At 40.7% G+C, this 18226-nt stretch overlaps 1 long non-coding RNA gene across 1 annotated transcript; it reads left to right on the forward strand.

The window, feature by feature from the left end:
* Positions 1-12289: 12289 nt before the first annotated feature.
* LOC149114579 (uncharacterized) lies at positions 12290-18166 on the forward strand. The gene is made up of 2 exons (XR_016205829.1): positions 12290-12632; positions 17973-18166. It is a non-coding gene; the product is annotated as an uncharacterized LOC149114579 (long non-coding RNA).
* Positions 18167-18226: the final 60 nt, after the last annotated feature.

The following is an 18226-nucleotide window of genomic DNA, read 5'->3' on the forward strand; positions in this document are numbered from 1 at the left end:
GGGAGGGGTTGAGTGAGTGTTGTTTTCATTTCCTTAGTATGTTTTGGTTGGTTCTTTCTTTCTTTTTTTGTTTTGTTTTGTTTTTTTTTCGCAGAAAACCACGTGACACTTAGATTGGCTAGTTGAAGTAGCATTCGATCCTTGACGAGATAAACCAGCGTCCGGTGAAATGACCAGGAATTGTTCTTTGCTGTACGGGTTCTGGAGTCGCTGGAGTCAAGTGCTTGGAGACGGCTAACATCATGCGTGGGGTGAGAGAATCCTAACATTTATTTCATATCTGATTCTAAAATCTATCAGTTTTGCTAAGACTTGCAACAAATCTTTGGACTCGCAATATTTTCAATGTTTTGAATATTTGAATAGTTCTCTCTATTTCAGCCAGTATCATTTGATATTTCATATTTAAGTGTATATTATTTAATCACCTCAGAGATTAAAGAGTGACACTTCATATCGGCACTTAATGCCTTGCCAGTTAACCCGTATCAAGCTGCTTTACCAACTAAATTATGTAGTATCTGTGTAGGTAACATACTTACTGAGTGTTGTGTTCATCTCATGGGAATAAGTTGACTACTGGTTACGGGCAGCTGGGGTGTATTCCAGCACGCACGAACCGGACAACTTACATACATGTCTTCTCCAGTCTGACTCTAGGTTTTGGCAGGGGGGGGGGGAGGGGGCAGGGAGGGGTTGAGTGAGTGTTGTTTTCATTTCCTTAGTATGTTTTGGTTGGTTCTTTCTTTCTTTTTTTGTTTTGTTTTGTTTTTTTTTCGCAGAAAACCACGTGACACTTAGATTGGCTAGTTGAAGTAGCATTCGATCCTTGACGAGATAAACCAGCGTCCGGTGAAATGACCAGGAATTGTTCTTTGCTGTACGGGTTCTGGAGTCGCTGGAGTCAAGTGCTTGGAGACGGCTAACATCATGCGTGGGGTGAGAGAATCCTAACATTTATTTCATATCTGATTCTAAAATCTATCAGTTTTGCTAAGACTTGCAACAAATCTTTGGACTCGCAATATTTTCAATGTTTTGAATATTTGAATAGTTCTCTCTATTTCAGCCAGTATCATTTGATATTTCATATTTAAGTGTATATTATTTAATCACCTCAGAGATTAAAGAGTGACACTTCATATCGGCACTTAATGCCTTGCCAGTTAACCCGTATCAAGCTGCTTTACCAACTAAATTATGTAGTATCTGTGTAGGTAACATACTTACTGAGTGTTGTGTTCATCTCATGGGAATAAGTTGACTACTGGTTACGGGCAGCTGGGGTGTATTCCAGCACGCACGAACCGGACAACTTACATACATGTCTTCTCCAGTCTGACTCTAGGTTTTGGCAGGGGGGGGGGGGAGGGGGCAGGGAGGGGTTGAGTGAGTGTTGTTTTCATTTCCTTAGTATGTTTTGGTTGGTTCTTTCTTTCTTTTTTTGTTTTGTTTTGTTTTTTTTTCGCAGAAAACCACGTGACACTTAGATTGGCTAGTTGAAGTAGCATTCGATCCTTGACGAGATAAACCAGCGTCCGGTGAAATGACCAGGAATTGTTCTTTGCTGTACGGGTTCTGGAGTCGCTGGAGTCAAGTGCTTGGAGACGGCTAACATCATGCGTGGGGTGAGAGAATCCTAACATTTATTTCATATCTGATTCTAAAATCTATCAGTTTTGCTAAGACTTGCAACAAATCTTTGGACTCGCAATATTTTCAATGTTTTGAATATTTGAATAGTTCTCTCTATTTCAGCCAGTATCATTTGATATTTCATATTTAAGTGTATATTATTTAATCACCTCAGAGATTAAAGAGTGACACTTCATATCGGCACTTAATGCCTTGCCAGTTAACCCGTATCAAGCTGCTTTACCAACTAAATTATGTAGTATCTGTGTAGGTAACATACTTACTGAGTGTTGTGTTCATCTCATGGGAATAAGTTGACTACTGGTTACGGGCAGCTGGGGTGTATTCCAGCACGCACGAACCGGACAACTTACATACATGTCTTCTCCAGTCTGACTCTAGGTTTTGGCAGGGGGGGGGGGAGGGGGCAGGGAGGGGTTGAGTGAGTGTTGTTTTCATTTCCTTAGTATGTTTTGGTTGGTTCTTTCTTTCTTTTTTTGTTTTGTTTTGTTTTTTTTTCGCAGAAAACCACGTGACACTTAGATTGGCTAGTTGAAGTAGCATTCGATCCTTGACGAGATAAACCAGCGTCCGGTGAAATGACCAGGAATTGTTCTTTGCTGTACGGGTTCTGGAGTCGCTGGAGTCAAGTGCTTGGAGACGGCTAACATCATGCGTGGGGTGAGAGAATCCTAACATTTATTTCATATCTGATTCTAAAATCTATCAGTTTTGCTAAGACTTGCAACAAATCTTTGGACTCGCAATATTTTCAATGTTTTGAATATTTGAATAGTTCTCTCTATTTCAGCCAGTATCATTTGATATTTCATATTTAAGTGTATATTATTTAATCACCTCAGAGATTAAAGAGTGACACTTCATATCGGCACTTAATGCCTTGCCAGTTAACCCGTATCAAGCTGCTTTACCAACTAAATTATGTAGTATCTGTGTAGGTAACATACTTACTGAGTGTTGTGTTCATCTCATGGGAATAAGTTGACTACTGGTTACGGGCAGCTGGGGTGTATTCCAGCACGCACGAACCGGACAACTTACATACATGTCTTCTCCAGTCTGACTCTAGGTTTTGGCAGGGGGGGGGGGGGAGGGGGCAGGGAGGGGTTGAGTGAGTGTTGTTTTCATTTCCTTAGTATGTTTTGGTTGGTTCTTTCTTTCTTTTTTTGTTTTGTTTTGTTTTTTTTTCGCAGAAAACCACGTGACACTTAGATTGGCTAGTTGAAGTAGCATTCGATCCTTGACGAGATAAACCAGCGTCCGGTGAAATGACCAGGAATTGTTCTTTGCTGTACGGGTTCTGGAGTCGCTGGAGTCAAGTGCTTGGAGACGGCTAACATCATGCGTGGGGTGAGAGAATCCTAACATTTATTTCATATCTGATTCTAAAATCTATCAGTTTTGCTAAGACTTGCAACAAATCTTTGGACTCGCAATATTTTCAATGTTTTGAATATTTGAATAGTTCTCTCTATTTCAGCCAGTATCATTTGATATTTCATATTTAAGTGTATATTATTTAATCACCTCAGAGATTAAAGAGTGACACTTCATATCGGCACTTAATGCCTTGCCAGTTAACCCGTATCAAGCTGCTTTACCAACTAAATTATGTAGTATCTGTGTAGGTAACATACTTACTGAGTGTTGTGTTCATCTCATGGGAATAAGTTGACTACTGGTTACGGGCAGCTGGGGTGTATTCCAGCACGCACGAACCGGACAACTTACATACATGTCTTCTCCAGTCTGACTCTAGGTTTTGGCAGGGGGGGGGGGAGGGGGCAGGGAGGGGTTGAGTGAGTGTTGTTTTCATTTCCTTAGTATGTTTTGGTTGGTTCTTTCTTTCTTTTTTTGTTTTGTTTTGTTTTTTTTTCGCAGAAAACCACGTGACACTTAGATTGGCTAGTTGAAGTAGCATTCGATCCTTGACGAGATAAACCAGCGTCCGGTGAAATGACCAGGAATTGTTCTTTGCTGTACGGGTTCTGGAGTCGCTGGAGTCAAGTGCTTGGAGACGGCTAACATCATGCGTGGGGTGAGAGAATCCTAACATTTATTTCATATCTGATTCTAAAATCTATCAGTTTTGCTAAGACTTGCAACAAATCTTTGGACTCGCAATATTTTCAATGTTTTGAATATTTGAATAGTTCTCTCTATTTCAGCCAGTATCATTTGATATTTCATATTTAAGTGTATATTATTTAATCACCTCAGAGATTAAAGAGTGACACTTCATATCGGCACTTAATGCCTTGCCAGTTAACCCGTATCAAGCTGCTTTACCAACTAAATTATGTAGTATCTGTGTAGGTAACATACTTACTGAGTGTTGTGTTCATCTCATGGGAATAAGTTGACTACTGGTTACGGGCAGCTGGGGTGTATTCCAGCACGCACGAACCGGACAACTTACATACATGTCTTCTCCAGTCTGACTCTAGGTTTTGGCAGGGGGGGGGGGAGGGGGCAGGGAGGGGTTGAGTGAGTGTTGTTTTCATTTCCTTAGTATGTTTTGGTTGGTTCTTTCTTTCTTTTTTTGTTTTGTTTTGTTTTTTTTTCGCAGAAAACCACGTGACACTTAGATTGGCTAGTTGAAGTAGCATTCGATCCTTGACGAGATAAACCAGCGTCCGGTGAAATGACCAGGAATTGTTCTTTGCTGTACGGGTTCTGGAGTCGCTGGAGTCAAGTGCTTGGAGACGGCTAACATCATGCGTGGGGTGAGAGAATCCTAACATTTATTTCATATCTGATTCTAAAATCTATCAGTTTTGCTAAGACTTGCAACAAATCTTTGGACTCGCAATATTTTCAATGTTTTGAATATTTGAATAGTTCTCTCTATTTCAGCCAGTATCATTTGATATTTCATATTTAAGTGTATATTATTTAATCACCTCAGAGATTAAAGAGTGACACTTCATATCGGCACTTAATGCCTTGCCAGTTAACCCGTATCAAGCTGCTTTACCAACTAAATTATGTAGTATCTGTGTAGGTAACATACTTACTGAGTGTTGTGTTCATCTCATGGGAATAAGTTGACTACTGGTTACGGGCAGCTGGGGTGTATTCCAGCACGCACGAACCGGACAACTTACATACATGTCTTCTCCAGTCTGACTCTAGGTTTTGGCAGGGGGGGGGGGAGGGGGCAGGGAGGGGTTGAGTGAGTGTTGTTTTCATTTCCTTAGTATGTTTTGGTTGGTTCTTTCTTTCTTTTTTTGTTTTGTTTTGTTTTTTTTTCGCAGAAAACCACGTGACACTTAGATTGGCTAGTTGAAGTAGCATTCGATCCTTGACGAGATAAACCAGCGTCCGGTGAAATGACCAGGAATTGTTCTTTGCTGTACGGGTTCTGGAGTCGCTGGAGTCAAGTGCTTGGAGACGGCTAACATCATGCGTGGGGTGAGAGAATCCTAACATTTATTTCATATCTGATTCTAAAATCTATCAGTTTTGCTAAGACTTGCAACAAATCTTTGGACTCGCAATATTTTCAATGTTTTGAATATTTGAATAGTTCTCTCTATTTCAGCCAGTATCATTTGATATTTCATATTTAAGTGTATATTATTTAATCACCTCAGAGATTAAAGAGTGACACTTCATATCGGCACTTAATGCCTTGCCAGTTAACCCGTATCAAGCTGCTTTACCAACTAAATTATGTAGTATCTGTGTAGGTAACATACTTACTGAGTGTTGTGTTCATCTCATGGGAATAAGTTGACTACTGGTTACGGGCAGCTGGGGTGTATTCCAGCACGCACGAACCGGACAACTTACATACATGTCTTCTCCAGTCTGACTCTAGGTTTTGGCAGGGGGGGGGGGGAGGGGGCAGGGAGGGGTTGAGTGAGTGTTGTTTTCATTTCCTTAGTATGTTTTGGTTGGTTCTTTCTTTCTTTTTTTGTTTTGTTTTGTTTTTTTTTCGCAGAAAACCACGTGACACTTAGATTGGCTAGTTGAAGTAGCATTCGATCCTTGACGAGATAAACCAGCGTCCGGTGAAATGACCAGGAATTGTTCTTTGCTGTACGGGTTCTGGAGTCGCTGGAGTCAAGTGCTTGGAGACGGCTAACATCATGCGTGGGGTGAGAGAATCCTAACATTTATTTCATATCTGATTCTAAAATCTATCAGTTTTGCTAAGACTTGCAACAAATCTTTGGACTCGCAATATTTTCAATGTTTTGAATATTTGAATAGTTCTCTCTATTTCAGCCAGTATCATTTGATATTTCATATTTAAGTGTATATTATTTAATCACCTCAGAGATTAAAGAGTGACACTTCATATCGGCACTTAATGCCTTGCCAGTTAACCCGTATCAAGCTGCTTTACCAACTAAATTATGTAGTATCTGTGTAGGTAACATACTTACTGAGTGTTGTGTTCATCTCATGGGAATAAGTTGACTACTGGTTACGGGCAGCTGGGGTGTATTCCAGCACGCACGAACCGGACAACTTACATACATGTCTTCTCCAGTCTGACTCTAGGTTTTGGCAGGGGGGGGGGAGGGGGCAGGGAGGGGTTGAGTGAGTGTTGTTTTCATTTCCTTAGTATGTTTTGGTTGGTTCTTTCTTTCTTTTTTTGTTTTGTTTTGTTTTTTTTTCGCAGAAAACCACGTGACACTTAGATTGGCTAGTTGAAGTAGCATTCGATCCTTGACGAGATAAACCAGCGTCCGGTGAAATGACCAGGAATTGTTCTTTGCTGTACGGGTTCTGGAGTCGCTGGAGTCAAGTGCTTGGAGACGGCTAACATCATGCGTGGGGTGAGAGAATCCTAACATTTATTTCATATCTGATTCTAAAATCTATCAGTTTTGCTAAGACTTGCAACAAATCTTTGGACTCGCAATATTTTCAATGTTTTGAATATTTGAATAGTTCTCTCTATTTCAGCCAGTATCATTTGATATTTCATATTTAAGTGTATATTATTTAATCACCTCAGAGATTAAAGAGTGACACTTCATATCGGCACTTAATGCCTTGCCAGTTAACCCGTATCAAGCTGCTTTACCAACTAAATTATGTAGTATCTGTGTAGGTAACATACTTACTGAGTGTTGTGTTCATCTCATGGGAATAAGTTGACTACTGGTTACGGGCAGCTGGGGTGTATTCCAGCACGCACGAACCGGACAACTTACATACATGTCTTCTCCAGTCTGACTCTAGGTTTTGGCAGGGGGGGGGGGGAGGGGGCAGGGAGGGGTTGAGTGAGTGTTGTTTTCATTTCCTTAGTATGTTTTGGTTGGTTCTTTCTTTCTTTTTTTGTTTTGTTTTGTTTTTTTTTCGCAGAAAACCACGTGACACTTAGATTGGCTAGTTGAAGTAGCATTCGATCCTTGACGAGATAAACCAGCGTCCGGTGAAATGACCAGGAATTGTTCTTTGCTGTACGGGTTCTGGAGTCGCTGGAGTCAAGTGCTTGGAGACGGCTAACATCATGCGTGGGGTGAGAGAATCCTAACATTTATTTCATATCTGATTCTAAAATCTATCAGTTTTGCTAAGACTTGCAACAAATCTTTGGACTCGCAATATTTTCAATGTTTTGAATATTTGAATAGTTCTCTCTATTTCAGCCAGTATCATTTGATATTTCATATTTAAGTGTATATTATTTAATCACCTCAGAGATTAAAGAGTGACACTTCATATCGGCACTTAATGCCTTGCCAGTTAACCCGTATCAAGCTGCTTTACCAACTAAATTATGTAGTATCTGTGTAGGTAACATACTTACTGAGTGTTGTGTTCATCTCATGGGAATAAGTTGACTACTGGTTACGGGCAGCTGGGGTGTATTCCAGCACGCACGAACCGGACAACTTACATACATGTCTTCTCCAGTCTGACTCTAGGTTTTGGCAGGGGGGGGGGAGGGGGCAGGGAGGGGTTGAGTGAGTGTTGTTTTCATTTCCTTAGTATGTTTTGGTTGGTTCTTTCTTTCTTTTTTTGTTTTGTTTTGTTTTTTTTTCGCAGAAAACCACGTGACACTTAGATTGGCTAGTTGAAGTAGCATTCGATCCTTGACGAGATAAACCAGCGTCCGGTGAAATGACCAGGAATTGTTCTTTGCTGTACGGGTTCTGGAGTCGCTGGAGTCAAGTGCTTGGAGACGGCTAACATCATGCGTGGGGTGAGAGAATCCTAACATTTATTTCATATCTGATTCTAAAATCTATCAGTTTTGCTAAGACTTGCAACAAATCTTTGGACTCGCAATATTTTCAATGTTTTGAATATTTGAATAGTTCTCTCTATTTCAGCCAGTATCATTTGATATTTCATATTTAAGTGTATATTATTTAATCACCTCAGAGATTAAAGAGTGACACTTCATATCGGCACTTAATGCCTTGCCAGTTAACCCGTATCAAGCTGCTTTACCAACTAAATTATGTAGTATCTGTGTAGGTAACATACTTACTGAGTGTTGTGTTCATCTCATGGGAATAAGTTGACTACTGGTTACGGGCAGCTGGGGTGTATTCCAGCACGCACGAACCGGACAACTTACATACATGTCTTCTCCAGTCTGACTCTAGGTTTTGGCAGGGGGGGGGGAGGGGGCAGGGAGGGGTTGAGTGAGTGTTGTTTTCATTTCCTTAGTATGTTTTGGTTGGTTCTTTCTTTCTTTTTTTGTTTTGTTTTGTTTTTTTTTCGCAGAAAACCACGTGACACTTAGATTGGCTAGTTGAAGTAGCATTCGATCCTTGACGAGATAAACCAGCGTCCGGTGAAATGACCAGGAATTGTTCTTTGCTGTACGGGTTCTGGAGTCGCTGGAGTCAAGTGCTTGGAGACGGCTAACATCATGCGTGGGGTGAGAGAATCCTAACATTTATTTCATATCTGATTCTAAAATCTATCAGTTTTGCTAAGACTTGCAACAAATCTTTGGACTCGCAATATTTTCAATGTTTTGAATATTTGAATAGTTCTCTCTATTTCAGCCAGTATCATTTGATATTTCATATTTAAGTGTATATTATTTAATCACCTCAGAGATTAAAGAGTGACACTTCATATCGGCACTTAATGCCTTGCCAGTTAACCCGTATCAAGCTGCTTTACCAACTAAATTATGTAGTATCTGTGTAGGTAACATACTTACTGAGTGTTGTGTTCATCTCATGGGAATAAGTTGACTACTGGTTACGGGCAGCTGGGGTGTATTCCAGCACGCACGAACCGGACAACTTACATACATGTCTTCTCCAGTCTGACTCTAGGTTTTGGCAGGGGGGGGGGAGGGGGCAGGGAGGGGTTGAGTGAGTGTTGTTTTCATTTCCTTAGTATGTTTTGGTTGGTTCTTTCTTTCTTTTTTTGTTTTGTTTTGTTTTTTTTTCGCAGAAAACCACGTGACACTTAGATTGGCTAGTTGAAGTAGCATTCGATCCTTGACGAGATAAACCAGCGTCCGGTGAAATGACCAGGAATTGTTCTTTGCTGTACGGGTTCTGGAGTCGCTGGAGTCAAGTGCTTGGAGACGGCTAACATCATGCGTGGGGTGAGAGAATCCTAACATTTATTTCATATCTGATTCTAAAATCTATCAGTTTTGCTAAGACTTGCAACAAATCTTTGGACTCGCAATATTTTCAATGTTTTGAATATTTGAATAGTTCTCTCTATTTCAGCCAGTATCATTTGATATTTCATATTTAAGTGTATATTATTTAATCACCTCAGAGATTAAAGAGTGACACTTCATATCGGCACTTAATGCCTTGCCAGTTAACCCGTATCAAGCTGCTTTACCAACTAAATTATGTAGTATCTGTGTAGGTAACATACTTACTGAGTGTTGTGTTCATCTCATGGGAATAAGTTGACTACTGGTTACGGGCAGCTGGGGTGTATTCCAGCACGCACGAACCGGACAACTTACATACATGTCTTCTCCAGTCTGACTCTAGGTTTTGGCAGGGGGGGGGGGAGGGGGCAGGGAGGGGTTGAGTGAGTGTTGTTTTCATTTCCTTAGTATGTTTTGGTTGGTTCTTTCTTTCTTTTTTTGTTTTGTTTTGTTTTTTTTTCGCAGAAAACCACGTGACACTTAGATTGGCTAGTTGAAGTAGCATTCGATCCTTGACGAGATAAACCAGCGTCCGGTGAAATGACCAGGAATTGTTCTTTGCTGTACGGGTTCTGGAGTCCCTGGAGTCAAGTGCTTGGAGACGGCTAACATCATGCGTGGGGTGAGAGAATCCTAACATTTATTTCATATCTGATTCTAAAATCTATCAGTTTTGCTAAGACTTGCAACAAATCTTTGGACTCGCAATATTTTCAATGTTTTGAATATTTGAATAGTTCTCTCTATTTCAGCCAGTATCATTTGATATTTCATATTTAAGTGTATATTATTTAATCACCTCAGAGATTAAAGAGTGACACTTCATATCGGCACTTAATGCCTTGCCAGTTAACCCGTATCAAGCTGCTTTACCAACTAAATTATGTAGTATCTGTGTAGGTAACATACTTACTGAGTGTTGTGTTCATCTCATGGGAATAAGTTGACTACTGGTTACGGGCAGCTGGGGTGTATTCCAGCACGCACGAACCGGACAACTTACATACATGTCTTCTCCAGTCTGACTCTAGGTTTTGGCAGGGGGGGGGGAGGGGGCAGGGAGGGGTTGAGTGAGTGTTGTTTTCATTTCCTTAGTATGTTTTGGTTGGTTCTTTCTTTCTTTTTTTGTTTTGTTTTGTTTTTTTTTCGCAGAAAACCACGTGACACTTAGATTGGCTAGTTGAAGTAGCATTCGATCCTTGACGAGATAAACCAGCGTCCGGTGAAATGACCAGGAATTGTTCTTTGCTGTACGGGTTCTGGAGTCGCTGGAGTCAAGTGCTTGGAGACGGCTAACATCATGCGTGGGGTGAGAGAATCCTAACATTTATTTCATATCTGATTCTAAAATCTATCAGTTTTGCTAAGACTTGCAACAAATCTTTGGACTCGCAATATTTTCAATGTTTTGAATATTTGAATAGTTCTCTCTATTTCAGCCAGTATCATTTGATATTTCATATTTAAGTGTATATTATTTAATCACCTCAGAGATTAAAGAGTGACACTTCATATCGGCACTTAATGCCTTGCCAGTTAACCCGTATCAAGCTGCTTTACCAACTAAATTATGTAGTATCTGTGTAGGTAACATACTTACTGAGTGTTGTGTTCATCTCATGGGAATAAGTTGACTACTGGTTACGGGCAGCTGGGGTGTATTCCAGCACGCACGAACCGGACAACTTACATACATGTCTTCTCCAGTCTGACTCTAGGTTTTGGCAGGGGGGGGGGAGGGGGCAGGGAGGGGTTGAGTGAGTGTTGTTTTCATTTCCTTAGTATGTTTTGGTTGGTTCTTTCTTTCTTTTTTTGTTTTGTTTTGTTTTTTTTTCGCAGAAAACCACGTGACACTTAGATTGGCTAGTTGAAGTAGCATTCGATCCTTGACGAGATAAACCAGCGTCCGGTGAAATGACCAGGAATTGTTCTTTGCTGTACGGGTTCTGGAGTCGCTGGAGTCAAGTGCTTGGAGACGGCTAACATCATGCGTGGGGTGAGAGAATCCTAACATTTATTTCATATCTGATTCTAAAATCTATCAGTTTTGCTAAGACTTGCAACAAATCTTTGGACTCGCAATATTTTCAATGTTTTGAATATTTGAATAGTTCTCTCTATTTCAGCCAGTATCATTTGATATTTCATATTTAAGTGTATATTATTTAATCACCTCAGAGATTAAAGAGTGACACTTCATATCGGCACTTAATGCCTTGCCAGTTAACCCGTATCAAGCTGCTTTACCAACTAAATTATGTAGTATCTGTGTAGGTAACATACTTACTGAGTGTTGTGTTCATCTCATGGGAATAAGTTGACTACTGGTTACGGGCAGCTGGGGTGTATTCCAGCACGCACGAACCGGACAACTTACATACATGTCTTCTCCAGTCTGACTCTAGGTTTTGGCAGGGGGGGGGGAGGGGGCAGGGAGGGGTTGAGTGAGTGTTGTTTTCATTTCCTTAGTATGTTTTGGTTGGTTCTTTCTTTCTTTTTTTGTTTTGTTTTGTTTTTTTTTCGCAGAAAACCACGTGACACTTAGATTGGCTAGTTGAAGTAGCATTCGATCCTTGACGAGATAAACCAGCGTCCGGTGAAATGACCAGGAATTGTTCTTTGCTGTACGGGTTCTGGAGTCGCTGGAGTCAAGTGCTTGGAGACGGCTAACATCATGCGTGGGGTGAGAGAATCCTAACATTTATTTCATATCTGATTCTAAAATCTATCAGTTTTGCTAAGACTTGCAACAAATCTTTGGACTCGCAATATTTTCAATGTTTTGAATATTTGAATAGTTCTCTCTATTTCAGCCAGTATCATTTGATATTTCATATTTAAGTGTATATTATTTAATCACCTCAGAGATTAAAGAGTGACACTTCATATCGGCACTTAATGCCTTGCCAGTTAACCCGTATCAAGCTGCTTTACCAACTAAATTATGTAGTATCTGTGTAGGTAACATACTTACTGAGTGTTGTGTTCATCTCATGGGAATAAGTTGACTACTGGTTACGGGCAGCTGGGGTGTATTCCAGCACGCACGAACCGGACAACTTACATACATGTCTTCTCCAGTCTGACTCTAGGTTTTGGCAGGGGGGGGGGAGGGGGCAGGGAGGGGTTGAGTGAGTGTTGTTTTCATTTCCTTAGTATGTTTTGGTTGGTTCTTTCTTTCTTTTTTTGTTTTGTTTTGTTTTTTTTTCGCAGAAAACCACGTGACACTTAGATTGGCTAGTTGAAGTAGCATTCGATCCTTGACGAGATAAACCAGCGTCCGGTGAAATGACCAGGAATTGTTCTTTGCTGTACGGGTTCTGGAGTCGCTGGAGTCAAGTGCTTGGAGACGGCTAACATCATGCGTGGGGTGAGAGAATCCTAACATTTATTTCATATCTGATTCTAAAATCTATCAGTTTTGCTAAGACTTGCAACAAATCTTTGGACTCGCAATATTTTCAATGTTTTGAATATTTGAATAGTTCTCTCTATTTCAGCCAGTATCATTTGATATTTCATATTTAAGTGTATATTATTTAATCACCTCAGAGATTAAAGAGTGACACTTCATATCGGCACTTAATGCCTTGCCAGTTAACCCGTATCAAGCTGCTTTACCAACTAAATTATGTAGTATCTGTGTAGGTAACATACTTACTGAGTGTTGTGTTCATCTCATGGGAATAAGTTGACTACTGGTTACGGGCAGCTGGGGTGTATTCCAGCACGCACGAACCGGACAACTTACATACATGTCTTCTCCAGTCTGACTCTAGGTTTTGGCAGGGGGGGGGGGAGGGGGCAGGGAGGGGTTGAGTGAGTGTTGTTTTCATTTCCTTAGTATGTTTTGGTTGGTTCTTTCTTTCTTTTTTTGTTTTGTTTTGTTTTTTTCGCAGAAAACCACGTGACACTTAGATTGGCTAGTTGAAGTAGCATTCGATCCTTGACGAGATAAACCAGCGTCCGGTGAAATGACCAGGAATTGTTCTTTGCTGTACGGGTTCTGGAGTCGCTGGAGTCAAGTGCTTGGAGACGGCTAACATCATGCATGGGGTGAGAGAATCCTAACATTTATTTCATATCTGATTCTAAAATCTATCAGTTTTGCTAAGACTTGCAACAAATCTTTGGACTCGCAATATTTTCAATGTTTTGAATATTTGAATAGTTCTCTCTATTTCAGCCAGTATCATTTGATATTTCATATTATTACTATTTATTATTTATTTTTTAATTTTGATAGTTGGTGTGATGACTTATGATAGTCGTTTGCCGACTTAAAAGTGTAGACGCAGATGAGAATATTCTTCGATCAGATGGCTAATCACTGGGAAATTGTTTGTTTTCGATCGCAGTCGTTATTTCTAATTCCTTCGTGATTTCAGTCTTGTTGGCAGTCAGGTGACAAGAGCACTAAATCCATGTAGTTTCCCTTCAAGTGGTATTTGAATGATCAGCTGGTGTTAGCTGCAGGGACCTAAGATTTTGACCATTTTCAAAACTTTTCGTGGGAAACTATTGGCCACTCTTAGCTAAGTTGAGGCGCCGAGTTTGGCGCTCTTAGACGATCGTTAAAGGGTCACTGTTCTCTAGGCAACAACACTGGGCGTCGGTCCCCATTCTATGCAGGTACCTAAAATTTTGATCATTTTCAAAACCTTTGGTGGGAAACTATTGGCCACTCTTAGCTAAGTTGAGGCGCCAAGTTTGATGCTCTTAGACTATCGTTAAAGGGTCTCTGTTTTCTAGGCAACAAGACTGGGCGTCGGTCCCCATTCTATGCGGGTACCTAAGATTTTGACCATTTTCAAAACTTTTGGTGGGAAACTATTGGCCACTCTTAGCTAAGTTGAGGCGCCGAGTTTGGCGCTCTTAGACTATCGTTAAAGGGTCTCTGTTCTCTAGGCAACAAGACTGGGCGTCGGTCCCCATTCTATGCAGGTACCTAAAATTTTGACCATTTTCAAAACCTTTGGTGGGAAACTATTGGCCACTCTGAGCTAAGTTGAGGCGCCGAGTTTGGCGCTCTTAGACTATGGTTAAAGGGTCTCTGTTCTCTAGGCAACAAGACTGGGCGTCGGTCCCCATTCTATGCAGGTACCTAAAATTTTGACCATTTTCAAAACCTTTGGTGGGAAACTATTGGCCACTCTTAGCTAAGTTGAGGCGCCAAGTTTGGCGCTCTCAGACCATCGTTAAAGGGTCTCTGTTCTCTAGGCAACAACACTGCGCGTCGGTCCCCATTCTATGCGGGTACCTAAGATTTTGACCATTTTCAAAACTTTTGGTGGGAAACTATTGGCCACTCTTAGCTAAGTTGAGGCGCCGAGTTTGGCGCTCTTAGACGATCGTTAAAGGGTCACTGTTCTCTAGGCAACAAGACTGGGCGTCGGTCCCCATTCTATGCAGGTACCTAAAATTTTGACCATTTTCAAAACCTTTGGTGGGAAACTATTGGCCACTCTTAGCTAAATTGAGGCGCCAAGTTTGGCGCTCTCAGACCATCGTTAAAGGGTCTCTGTTCTCTAGGCAACAAGACTGGGCGTCGGTCCCCATTCTATGCGGGTACCTAAGATTTTGACCATTTTCAAAACTTTTGGTGGGAAACTATTGGCCACTCTTAGCTAAGTTGAGGCGCCGAGTTTGGCGCTCTTAGACTATGGTTAAAGGGTCTCTGTTCTCTAGGCAACAAGACTGGGCGTCGGTCCCCATTCTATGCAGGTACCTAAAATTTTGACCATTTTCAAAACCTTTGGTGGGAAACTATTGGCCACTCTTAGCTAAGTTGAGGCGCCGAGTTTGGCGCTCTTAGACTATGGTTAAAGGGTCTCTGTTCTCTAGGCAACAAGACTGGGCGTCGGTCCCCATTCTATGCGGGTACCTAAGATTTTGACCATTTTCAAAACCTTTGGTGGGAAACTATTGGCCACTCTTAGCTAAGTTGAGGCGCCAAGTTTGGCGCTCTCAGACCATCGTTAAAGGGTCTCTGTTCTCTAGGCAACAACACTGGGCGTCGGTCCCCATTCTATGCAGGTACCTAAGATTTTGACCATTTTCAAAACCTTTGGTGGGAAACTATTGGCCACTCTTAGCTAAGTTGAGGCGCCAAGTTTGGCGCTCTCAGACCATCGTTAAAGGGTCACTGTTCTCTAGGCAACAAGACTGGGCGTCGGTCCCCATTCTATGCGGGTACCTAAGATTTTGACCATTTTCAAAACTTTTGGTGGGAAACTATTGGCCACTCTTAGCTTAGTTGAGGCGCGAAGTTTGGCGCTCTTAGACTATCGTTAAAGGGTCTCTGTTCTCTAGGCAACAAGACTGGGCGTCGGTCCCCATTCTATGCGGGTACCTAAGATTTTGACCATTTTCAAAACTTTTGGTGGGAAACTATTGGCCACTCTTAGCTAAGTTGAGGCGCGAAGTTTGGCGCTCTTAGACTATCGTTAAAGGGTCTCTGTTCTCTAGGCAACAAGACTGGGCGTCGGTCCCCATTCTATGCGGGTACCTAAGATTTTGACCATTTTCAAAACTTTTGGTGGGAAACTATTGGCCACTCTTAGCTAAGTTGAGGCGCGAAGTTTGGCGCTCTTAGACTATCGTTAAAGGGTCTCTGTTCTCTAGGCAACAAGACTGGGCGTCGGTCCCCATTCTATGCAGGTACCTAAAATTTTGACCATTTTCAAAACCTTTGGTGGGAAACTATTGGCCACTCTTAGCTAAGTTGAGGCGCCGAGTTTGGCGCTCTTAGACTATCGTTAAAGGGTCTCTGTTCTCTAGGCAACAAGACTGGGCGTCGGTCCCCATTCTATGCAGGTACCTAAGATTTTGACCATTTTCGAAACCTTTGGTGGGAAACTATTGGCCACTCTTAGCTAAGTTGAGGCGCCAAGTTTGGCGCTCTTAGACCATCGTTAAAGGGTCTCTGTTCTCTAGGCAACAAGACTGGGCGTCGGTCCCCATTCTATGCGGGTACCTAAGATTTTGACCACTTGTCTTGTACTATTATTTTCACTATTATTGGAGTTATCATTATTTATATGTTTATTTTCAATTACTGGGATATTTTTGTGTTCATTTATTATTTTATTATTACTATTTATTATTAATCTTTTAATTTTGATAGTTGGTGTGATGACTTATGATAGTCGTTTGCCGCCTTAAAAGTGTAGACGCAGATGAGAATATTCTTCAATCAGATGGCTAATCACTGGCAAATTCTTTGTTATAGATCGCAGTCGTTATTACTAATTCCTTCGTGATTTCAGTCTTGTTGGCAGTCAGGTGACAAGAGCACTTAATCCATGTAATTTCCCTTCAAGTGGTATTTGAATGATCAGTTGGTGTTAGCTGTTATTTTCTGAGCAAGGTAAGGTGCACTGTTAACGAAATATTCATAGAATCCATGAACAATTTGCTTAATTAACAATTTGATCGATATCGATTGTCGATAGCAACCGATGAAGAAAACAGTCACTCCAGCCATAAGGAAGTCTATACAGATAAAAAATAATCTTTAGAAAAAGGAGATCATATCTAAATCAACTTCTTCTCATACAAGATTGAAATCAAATCAGAATAAAGGAAATCTTCTGTTAAAAATAAGCAAGAAACCATATCGTAACCAATGCTTCCTTGACAACATGACTGGTGGGAAAAAAGATACGGAAAAGTGTAAGGCACGCAGATAGTTCAGTCTAAGGGTGATTCTGCGTTGCGAGTCCACGATGCTCTCGATACCTTTGGGCAATTAATTTGAGAAGGTTCTCGAGTGTCTTACAGACATTATGACTTCAATCATTACGCTGTTTGTATTTTGCTGGCTGCATGAACACGCTTGATGCAGTACTTTTGTGATAAAACTTAGGTAATTGACACTGCTTGTAAGCCAGTACATGCCTCTTTGCTTGATTCTCTGAGATGAGAAAGGTTCGTTTCATTGCTTAAATTTTAGATTGTAATTTTAGTTAGGGGACCTAGATAGGGACACTTAGATTGGCTAGTTGAAGTAGCATTCGATCCTTGACGAGATAAACCAGCGTCCGGTGAAATGACCAGGAATTGTTCTTTGCTGTACGGGTTCTGGAGTCGCTGGAGTCAAGTGCTTCAAGACGGCTAACTGCATGCGTGGGGGTGAGAGAATCCTAACATTTATTTCATATCTGATTCTAAAATCTATCAGTTTTGCTAAGACTTGCAACAAATCTTTGGACTCGCAATATTTTCAATGTTTTGAATATTTGAATAGTTCTCTCTATTTCAGCCATCATGATTTTTTCATCCAGTATCATTTGATATTTCATATTTAAGTGTATATTATTTAATCACGTCAGAGATTAGAGTGACACTTCATATCGGCACTTAAAAGTCTTTAGAGTCGTTTATCGGAAGCTGAATTCTGATCGAAACAATTTTTTTATGCTACCCTATAAGGTCCTTCAGCCATAATCAGACCCCTATTCCTCTTGAGGTACCACACGCCATTTTATCATCAAAGAAACATTTTTATCTGGAAAGAACAACTTTATTCTAACAACTACAATATCCTACGAATACATGATATCAATCAATAAATCTATGTCAATCTATGAATGTAAGACCTGGAAAGGGGATTTTGGCTCAGCTAAGGGGGGCTACAAAACAAAATATACACAATAAATAAAACGGTGGACACTTTTATTAAGCTCTTCATTGTGTATTTTTTTTACAGAAAACGGTTTGACATTTGACAATGTGTAACGTCCAATAGGCACTTAGACTGTAAAGACACTACATGTTCCCGTGGGAAGCGCCGAGCCCAAGTCTAAAGCTACAATAATATATTTACATAGTTGTTTCTACAGAGGTTAAAATATATACAATTTTATGTACAACAACATTTACAATAAATAAGACTTAAGTTAATATCGTGTATTTTACAATTCTATTTACAAAACTATTTACAGCAATTCAACTTTTTAGAAT

This window comes from Orbicella faveolata, unplaced genomic scaffold (assembly GCF_042242905.1).
Source record: "Orbicella faveolata isolate gen_17 unplaced genomic scaffold, um_ofav_v1 contig_13, whole genome shotgun sequence".
NCBI classification, from domain to species: Eukaryota; Metazoa; Cnidaria; class Anthozoa; order Scleractinia; family Merulinidae; genus Orbicella; species Orbicella faveolata.